The sequence below is a fragment of the Rhinoderma darwinii genome, chromosome 2, assembly GCF_050947455.1.
Source record: "Rhinoderma darwinii isolate aRhiDar2 chromosome 2, aRhiDar2.hap1, whole genome shotgun sequence".
Lineage (NCBI taxonomy): Eukaryota > Metazoa > Chordata > Amphibia > Anura > Rhinodermatidae > Rhinoderma > Rhinoderma darwinii.
The window spans coordinates 286,543,212-286,555,504 of NC_134688.1; positions in this window are offsets into that span (position 1 = coordinate 286,543,212).

A 12,293-nucleotide genomic window follows, 5' to 3' on the forward strand; every position below is an offset into this window, starting at 1 on the left:
TATATACTACATTATCTTCATGCATAGAGAAATACATACGCCACTATCTTCATGCATAGAGAAATACATACGCCATTATCTTCATGCATAGAGAAATACATACGCCACTATCTTCATGCATAGAGAAATACATACGCCACTATCTTCATGCATAGAGAAAGACATACGCCACTATCTTCATGCATAGAGAACTACATACGCCACTATCTTCATGCATAGAGAAATACATACGCCAATATATTCATGCATAGAGAAAGACATACGCCGCTATCTTCATGCATAGAGAAATACATACGCCACTATCTTCATGCATATAGAAATATATACGCCACTATCTTCATGCATAGAGAAATACATACGCCACTATCTTCATGCATAGAGAAAGACATACTCCACTATCTTCATGCATAGAGAACTACATACGCCACTATCTTCATGCATAGAGAAATACAAACGCCAATATATTCATGCATAGAGAAATACATACACCACTATCTTCATGCATAGAGAAATACATACGCCACTATCTTCATGCATAGAAAAATATATACGCCGTTATCTTCATGCATAGAGAAATACATAAGCCACTATCTTCATGCATAGAGAAATACATACGCCACTATCTTCATGCATAGAGAAATACATACGCCACTATCTTCATGCATAGAGAAATACATACGCCGTTATCTTCATGCATAGAGAAATACATACGCCACTATCTTCATGCATAGACAAATACATAAACCACTATCTTCATGCATAGAGAAATATATACTACATTATCTTCATGCATAGAGAAATACATACGCCACTATCTTCATGCATAGAGAAATACATACGCCATTATCTTCATGCATAGAGAAATACATACGCCACTATCTTCATGCATAGAGAAATACATACGCCACTATCTTCATGCATAGAGAAAGACATACGCCACTATCTTCATGCATAGAGAACTACATACGCCACTATCTTCATGCATAGAGAAATACATACGCCAATATATTCATGCATAGAGAAAGACATACGCCGCTATCTTCATGCATAGAGAAATACATACGCCACTATCTTCATGCATATAGAAATATATACGCCACTATCTTCATGCATAGAGAAATACATACGCCACTATCTTCATGCATAGAGAAAGACATACTCCACTATCTTCATGCATAGAGAACTACATACGCCACTATCTTCATGCATAGAGAAATACAAACGCCAATATATTCATGCATAGAGAAATACATACACCACTATCTTCATGCATAGAGAAAGACATATGCCACTATCTTCATGCATAGAGAAATACATACGCCACTATCTTCATGCATAGAGAAATACATACCGCATTATCTTCATGCATAGAGAAATACATACGCCACTATCTTCATGCATAGAGAAATACATACGCCACTATCTTCATGCATAGAGAACTACATACGCCACTATCTTCATGCATAGACAAATAGATTCACCACTATCTTCATGCATAGAGAAATACATAGGCCACTTTCTTTATGCATAGAGAAATACATACGCCATTATATTCATGCATAGAGAAATACATACGCCACTATCTTAATGCATAGAGAAATACATACTACATTATCTTCATGCATAGAAAAATCCATAGTACATTTTCTTCATGCATAGAGAAATACATACTACATTATCTTCATGCATAGAGAAATACATACTACATTATCTTCATGCATAGAGAAATACATACTACATTATCTTCATGCATAGAGAGATACATACGCCACTATCTTCATGCATAGAGAAATACATACGCCACTATCTTCATGCATAGACAAACACAAACACCACTTTCTTCATGCATAGAGAAATATATACGCCAATATATTCATGCATAGAGAAATACATATGCCATTATCTTCATGCATAGAGAAATACATACGCCACTATCTTCATGCATAGATAAATACATACGCCACTATCTTCATGCATAGACAAATAGATTCACCACTATCTTCATGCATAGAGAAATACATAGGCCACTTTCTTTATGCATAGAGAAATACATACGCCACTATCTTCATGCATAGAGAAATACATACGTCACTATCTTCATGCATAGACAAATACATACACCACTATCTTCATGAATAGAGAAATATATACTACATTATCTTCATGCATAGAGAAATACATACGCCACTATCGTCATGCATAGAGAAATACATACGCCACTGACTTCATGCATAGAGAAATACATACGCCACTATCTTCATATGCCATCATTATGACACTCTGTTTGTATGTTTGTAGCACGTGGTGCTTTTCTGTTTTCATTCATAGTTTATACTGCTGCGGAAGTGCTGGCCGTGATTTTCACGCACCCATTGACTGCAATGGGTGCGTGATGCTCGAACAATGCACAAATATCGGACATGTCGTGAGTTTTACGCAGCGGACACACGCTGCGTGAAAATCACTGACAGTCTGCACGGCCCCATAGAGTAACATAGGTCCGTGCGAGGCGCGTGAAAATCACGCACGTTGCACGGATGTATTACACGTTCGTCTGAATAAGCCCTAACAATAAGGCCCAGTTCACAGAGTTTTTGGGCCTTGATATTGACTCGGACACTGCGTCAGAATCAGCAACAAAAAACTTCCAAAACTGCCTCCCATTGATTTAATGCCAGTCGCGGAAAAAAGAAAAAGCAGCACGTCCTTTCTTGCCGCGGTTCTGCCTCTGACCTCCCATCGAAATCAATGGGAGGCAGAAAATGCATTTTTCGCTGCATTTTTTTCTCTGCTGTCCTCAATCGCCGCGGGCAAAAAACGCGGCAAGATAGTGTGGGCAGGTCAAAATCTGCCTCAAAATTCGGTGCGCGGGCGGGCGGTCACGGGTATGTGCGGTCGCTGGTGCACGCATGCGCGGGCGGTCGCGGGTGCGCGCTTGCGGACGCGCGGGAGTTTGCGGATGCACGCGGGCGGTGTTTGACGGCCCCCATGACGAGAGGGGGGGCCCCGCAGCTCACGACATTCCTTTGGTGAAAAAAACGAGCCCCATTGCAGGGGCCTGTTTTTTTTCTACCAAAGGCAAGTCGCGGTAGTTGCCGGGCCCCTCACATCAGTACCCCTAATACCCCCCTCATGGCGGCCCTGGGAAGCATGATATAGTGCTGGACGGAGTACCGTTAACAGGCGGTGCCACGGTAGGGGGGCCCAGAAAATTTAGCTGTATGGGGCCCTGAAATTCCTGATGGCGGCCCTGACTATATAAGCCATTATCGTCATGCATAGAGAAATACATACGCCACTGTCTTCATGCATAGAGAAATACATACACCCCCATCTTCATGCATAGAGAAATATATACTACATTATCTTCAAGCATAGAGAAATACATACGCCGCTATCTTCATGCATAGAGAAATACATACGCCACTATCTTCATGCATAGACAAATACATAAGCCATTATCTTCATGCATAGAGAAATATATACGCCACTATATTCATGCATAGAGAAATACATACGCCACTATCTTCATGCATAGAGAAATACATGTCACTATCTTCATGCATAGACAAATACATAAACCACTATCTTCATGCATAGACAAATACATAAGCCATTATCTTCAAGCATAGAGAAATACATACTACGTTATTTTCAAGCATAGAGAAATACATACACCACTATCTTCATGCATAGACAAATACATACACCACTATCTTCATGCATAGAGAAATATATACTACATTATCTTCAAGAATAGAGAAATACATATGCCACTATCTTCATGCATAGAGAAATACATACGCCACTATCTTCATGCATAGAGAAATACATACGCCACTATCTTCATGCATAGAGAAATATATACGCCATTATCTTCATGCATAGAGAAATACATATGCCACTATATTCATGCATAGAGAAATACATACGCCACTATCTTCATGCATAGAGAAATACATACGTCACTATCTTCATGCATAGACAAATACATAAACCACTATCTTCATGCATAGAGAAATACATAAGCCATTATCTTCATGCATAGAGAAATACATACTACGTTATTTTCAAGCATTGAGAAATACATACGCCACTATCTTCATGCATAGAGAAATACATAAACCACTATCTTCATGCATAGATAAATAAATACGCAACTATCTTCATGCATAGACAAATACATACGCCACTGTCTTCATGCATAGAGAAATACATACGCCACTATCTTCATGCATAGAGAAATATATACGCCAATATCTTCATGCATAGAGAAATACATAGGCCACTATATTCATGCATAGAGAAATACATACGCCACTATCTTCATGTATAGAGAAATACATACGCCACTATCTTGATGCATAGAGAAATACATACGCCACTATCTTAATATGCATAGAGAAATACATACGCCACTATCTTCATGGATAGAGAAATATATACTACATTGTCTTCATGCATAGAGAAATATATACTACATTATCTTCATGCATAGAGAAATACATACGCCACTATCTTCATGCATAGAGAAATACATACGCCATTTTCTTCATGCATAGAGAAATACATACGCCACTATATTCATGCATAGAGAAATACATACGCCACTATCTTCATGCATAGATAAATATATACTACATTGTCTTCATGCATAGAGAAATATATACTACATTATCTTCATGCATAGAGAAATACATACGCCACTATCTTCATGCATAGAGAAATACATACGCCATTATCTTCATGCATAGAGAAATACATACGCCACTATATTCATGCATAGAGAAAGACATACGCCACTATCTTCATGCATAGAGAAATACATACGCCGTTATCTTCATGCATAGAGAAAGACATACGCCACTATCTTCATGCATAGAGAAATACATACGCCGTTATCTTCATGCATAGAGAAACACATACGCCACTATCTTCATGCATAGAGAAATACATACGCCGTTACCTTCATGCATAGAGAAAGACATACGCCACTATCTTCATGCATAGAGAAATACACACGCCGTTATCTTCATGCATAGAGAAAGACATACGCCACTATCTTCATGCATAGAGAAATACATACGCCGTTATCTTCATGCATAGAGAAATACATACGCCACTATCTTCATGCATAGACAAATACACAAACCACTATCTTCATGCATAGAAAAATATATACTACATTATCTTCATGCATAGAGAAATACATACGCCACTATCTTCATGCATAGAGAAATACATACGCCATTATCTTCATGCATAGAGAAATACATACGCCACTATCTTCATGCATAAAGAAATACATACGCCACTATCTTCATGCATAGAGAAATACATACGCCACTATCTTCATGCATAGAGAAAGACATATGCCACTATCTTCATGCATAGAGAAATACATACGCCACTATCTTCATGCATAGAGAAATACATACGCCACTATCTTCATGCATAGAGAAAGACATACGCCACTATCTTCATGCATAGAGAACTACATACGCCACTATCTTCATGCATAGAGAAATACAAACGCCAATATATTCATGCATAGAGAAAGACATATGCCGCTATCTTCATGCATAGAGAAATACATACGCCGTTATCTTCATGCATAGAGAAAGACATACGCCACTATCTTCATGCATAGAGAAATACATACGCCGTTATCTTCATGCATAGAGAAATACATACGCCACTATCTTCATGCATAGAAAAATATATACGCCGTTATCTTCATGCATAGAGAAATACATAAGCCACTATCTTCATGCATAGAGAAATACATACGCCACTATCTTCATGCATAGAGAAATACATACGCCACTATCTTCATGCATAGAGAAATACATACGCCGTTATCTTCATGCATAGAGAAATACATACGCCACTATCTTCATGCATAGACAAATACATAAACCACTATCTTCATGCATAGAGAAATATATACTACATTATCTTCATGCATAGAGAAATACATACGCCACTATCTTCATGCATAGAGAAATACATACGCCATTATCTTCATGCATAGAGAAATACATACGCCACTATCTTCATGCATAGAGAAATACATACGCCACTATCTTCATGCATAGAGAAAGACATACGCCACTATCTTCATGCATAGAGAACTACATACGCCACTATCTTCATGCATAGAGAAATACATACGCCAATATATTCATGCATAGAGAAAGACATACGCCGCTATCTTCATGCATAGAGAAATACATACGCCACTATCTTCATGCATATAGAAATATATACGCCACTATCTTCATGCATAGAGAAATACATACGCCACTATCTTCATGCATAGAGAAAGACATACTCCACTATCTTCATGCATAGAGAACTACATACGCCACTATCTTCATGCATAGAGAAATACAAACGCCAATATATTCATGCATAGAGAAATACATACACCACTATCTTCATGCATAGAGAAAGACATATGCCACTATCTTCATGCATAGAGAAATACATACGCCACTATCTTCATGCATAGAGAAATACATACCGCATTATCTTCATGCATAGAGAAATACATACGCCACTATCTTCATGCATAGAGAAATACATACGCCACTATCTTCATGCATAGAGAAAGACATACGCCACTATCTTCATGCATAGAGAACTACATACGCCACTATCTTCATGCATAGAGAAATACATACGCCAATATATTCATGCATAGAGAAATACATACACCACTATCTTCATGCATTGAGAAAGACATATGCCACTATCTTCATGCATAGAGAAATACATACGCCATTATTTTCATGCATAGAGAAATACATACACCGTTATCTTCATGCATAGAGAAATACATACGCCACTATCTTCATGCATAGAGAAATACGTACGCCGTTATCTTCATGCATAGAGAAATACATAAGCCACTATCTTCATGCATAGAGAAATACATACGCCACTATCTTCATGCATATAGAAATACATACGCCGCTATCTTCATGCATAAAGAAATACATACGCCGTTATCTTCATGCATAGAGAAATACATACGCCACTATCTTCATGCATAGACAAATACATAAACCACTATCTTCATGCATAGAGAAATATATACTACATTATCTTCATGCATAGAGAAATACATACGCCACTATCTTCATGCATAGAGAAATACATACGCCATTATCTTCATGCATAGAGAAATACATACGCCACTATCTTCATGCATAGAGAAATACATACGCCACTATCTTCATGCATAGAGAAAGACATACGCCACTATCTTCATGCATAGAGAAATACATACGCCACTATCTTCATGCATAGAGAAAGACATACGCCACTATCTTCATGCATAGAGAAAGACATACGCCACTATCTTCATGCATAGAGAAATACATACGCCACTATCTTCATGCATAGAGAAATACATACACCGTTATCTTCATGCATAGAGAAATACATACGCCACTATCTTCATGCATAGACAAATACATAAACCACTATCTTCATGCATAGAGAAATATATACTACATTATCTTCATGCATAGAGAAATACATACGCCACTATCTTCATGCATAGAGAAATACATACGCCATTATCTTCATGCATAGAGAAATACATACGCCACTATCTTCATGCATAGAGAAATACATACGCCACTATCTTCATGCATAGAGAAAGACATACGCCACTATCTTCATGCATAGAGAAAGACATACGCCACTATCTTCATGCATAGAGAAATACATACGCCACTATCTTCATGCATAGAGAAATACATACACCGTTATCTTCATGCATAGAGAAATACATACGCCACTATCTTCATGCATAGACAAATACATAAACCACTATCTTCATGCATAGAGAAATATATACTACATTATCTTCATGCATAGAGAAATACATACGCCACTATCTTCATGCATAGAGAAATACATACGCCACTATATTCATGCATAGAGAAATACATACGCCACTATCTTCATGCATAGAGAAATACATACGTCACTATCTTCATGCATAGACAAATACATAAACCACTATCTTCATGCATAGAGAAATACATAAGCCATTATCTTCATGCATAGAGAAATACATACTACGTTATTTTCAAGCATTGACAAATACATACGCCACTATCTTTATGCATAGAGAAATACATAAACCACTATCTTCATGCATAGAGAAATACATACGCCACTATCTTCATGCATAGACAAATACATAAGCCATTATCTTCATGCATAGAGAAATATATACGCCACTATATTCATGCATAGAGAAATACATACGCCACTATCTTCATGCATAGAGAAATACATGTCACTATCTTCATGCATAGACAAATACATAAACCACTATCTTCATGCATAGACAAATACATAAGCCATTATCTTCAAGCATAGAGAAATACATACTACGTTATTTTCAAGCATAGAGAAATACATACACCACTATCTTCATGCATAGACAAATACATACACCACTATCTTCATGCATAGAGAAATATATACTACATTATCTTCAAGAATAGAGAAATACATATGCCACTATCTTCATGCATAGAGAAATACATACGCCACTATCTTCATGCATACAGAAATACATACGCCACTATCTTCATGCATAGAGAAATATATACGCCATTATCTTCATGCATAGAGAAATACATATGCCACTATATTCATGCATAGAGAAATACATACGCCACTATCTTCATGCATAGAGAAATACATACGTCACTATCTTCATGCATAGACAAATACATAAACCACTATCTTCATGCATAGAGAAATACATAAGCCATTATCTTCATGCATAGAGAAATACATACTACGTTATTTTCAAGCATTGAGAAATACATACGCCACTATCTTCATGCATAGAGAAATACATAAACCACTATCTTCATGCATAGATAAATAAATACGCAACTATCTTCATGCATAGACAAATACATACGCCACTGTCTTCATGCATAGAGAAATACATACGCCACTATCTTCATGCATAGAGAAATATATACGCCAATATCTTCATGCATAGAGAAATACATAGGCCACTATATTCATGCATAGAGAAATACATACGCCACTATCTTCATGTATAGAGAAATACATACGCCACTATCTTGATGCATAGAGAAATACATACGCCACTATCTTAATATGCATAGAGAAATACATACGCCACTATCTTCATGGATAGAGAAATATATACTACATTGTCTTCATGCATACAGAAATATATACTACATTATCTTCATGCATAGAGAAATACATACGCCACTATCTTCATGCATAGAGAAATACATACGCCATTATCTTCATGCATAGAGAAATACATACGCCACTATATTCATGCATAGAGAAATACATACGCCACTATCTTCATGCATAGATAAATATATACTACATTGTCTTCATGCATAGAGAAATATATACTACATTATCTTCATGCATAGAGAAATACATACGCCACTATCTTCATGCATAGAGAAATACATACGCCATTATCTTCATGCATAGAGAAATACATACGCCACTATATTCATGCATAGAGAAAGACATACGCCACTATCTTCATGCATAGAGAAATACATACGCCGTTATCTTCATGCATAGAGAAAGACATACGCCACTATCTTCATGCATAGAGAAATACATACGCCGTTATCTTCATGCATAGAGAAACACATACGCCACTATCTTCATGCATAGAGAAATACATACGCCGTTACCTTCATGCATAGAGAAAGACATACGCCACTATCTTCATGCATAGAGAAATACACACGCCGTTATCTTCATGCATAGAGAAAGACATACGCCACTATCTTCATGCATAGAGAAATACATACGCCGTTATCTTCATGCATAGAGAAATACATACGCCACTATCTTCATGCATAGACAAATACACAAACCACTATCTTCATGCATAGAAAAATATATACTACATTATCTTCATGCATAGAGAAATACATACGCCACTATCTTCATGCATAGAGAAATACATACGCCATTATCTTCATGCATAGAGAAATACATACGCCACTATCTTCATGCATAGAGAAATACATACGCCACTATCTTCATGCATAGAGAAATACATACGCCACTATCTTCATGCATAGAGAAAGACATATGCCACTATCTTCATGCATAGAGAAATACATACGCCACTATCTTCATGGGAAGAGAAATACATACGCCACTATCTTCATGCATAGAGAAAGACATACGCCACTATCTTCATGCATAGAGAACTACATACGCCACTATCTTCATGCATAGAGAAATACAAACGCCAATATATTCATGCATAGAGAAAGACATATGCCGCTATCTTCATGCATAGAGAAATACATACGCCGTTATCTTCATGCATAGAGAAAGACATACGCCACTATCTTCATGCATAGAGAAATACATACGACGTTATCTTCATGCATAGAGAAAGACATACGCCACTATCTTCATGCATAGAGAAATACATACGCCGTTATCTTCATGCATAGAGAAATACATACGCCACTATCTTCATGCATAGAAAAATATATACGCCGTTATCTTCATGCATAGAGAAATACATAAGCCACTATCTTCATGCATAGAGAAATACATACGCCACTATCTTCATGCATAGAGAAATACATACGCCACTATCTTCATGCATAGAGAAATACATACGCCGTTATCTTCATGCATAGAGAAATACATACGCCACTATCTTCATGCATAGACAAATACATAAACCACTATCTTCATGCATAGAGAAATATATACTACATTATCTTCATGCATAGAGAAATACATACGCCACTATCTTCATGCATAGAGAAATACATACGCCATTATCTTCATGCATAGAGAAATACATACGCCACTATCTTCATGCATAGAGAAATACATACGCCACTATCTTCATGCATAGAGAAAGACATACGCCACTATCTTCATGCATAGAGAACTACATACGCCACTATCTTCATGCATAGAGAAATACATACGCCAATATATTCATGCATAGAGAAAGACATACGCCGCTATCTTCATGCATAGAGAAATACATACGCCACTATCTTCATGCATAGAGAAATATATACGCCACTATCTTCATGCATAGAGAAATACATACGCCACTATCTTCATGAATAGAGAAAGACATACTCCACTATCTTCATGCATAGAGAACTACATACGCCACTATCTTCATGCATAGAGAAATACAAACGCCAATATATTCATGCATAGAGAAATACATACACCACTATCTTCATGCATAGAGAAAGACATATGCCACTATCTTCATGCATAGAGAAATACATACGCCACTATCTTCATGCATAGAGAAATACATACCGCATTATCTTCATGCATAGAGAAATACATACGCCACTATCTTCATGCATAGAGAAATACATACGCCACTATCTTCATGCATAGAGAAAGACATACGCCACTATCTTCATGCATAGAGAACTACATACGCCACTATCTTCATGCATAGAGAAATACATACGCCAATATATTCATGCATAGAGAAATACATACACCACTATCTTCATGCATTGAGAAAGACATATGCCACTATCTTCATGCATAGAGAAATACATACGCCATTATTTTCATGCATAGAGAAATACATACACCGTTATCTTCATGCATAGAGAAATACATAAGCCACTATCTTCATGCATAGAGAAATACATACGCCGTTATCTTCATGCATAGAGAAATACATAAGCCACTATCTTCATGCATAGAGAAATACATACGCCACTATCTTCATGCATATAGAAATACATACGCCACTATCTTCATGCATAAAGAAATACATACGCCGTTATCTTCATGCATAGAGAAATACATACGCCACTATCTTCATGCATAGACAAATACATAAACCACTATCTTCATGCATAGAGAAATATATACTACATTATCTTCATGCATAGAGAAATACATACGCCACTATCTTCATGCATAGAGAAATACATACGCCATTATCTTCATGCATAGAGAAATACATACGCCACTATCTTCATGCATAGAGAAATACATACGCCACTATCTTCATGCATAGAGAAAGACATACGCCACTATCTTCATGCATAGAGAAAGACATACGCCACTATCTTCATGCATAGAGAAATACATACGCCACTATCTTCATGCATAGAGAAATACATACACCGTTATCTTCATGCATAGAGAAATACATACGCCACTATCTTCATGCATAGACAAATACATAAACCACTATCTTCATGCATAGAGAAATATATACTACATTA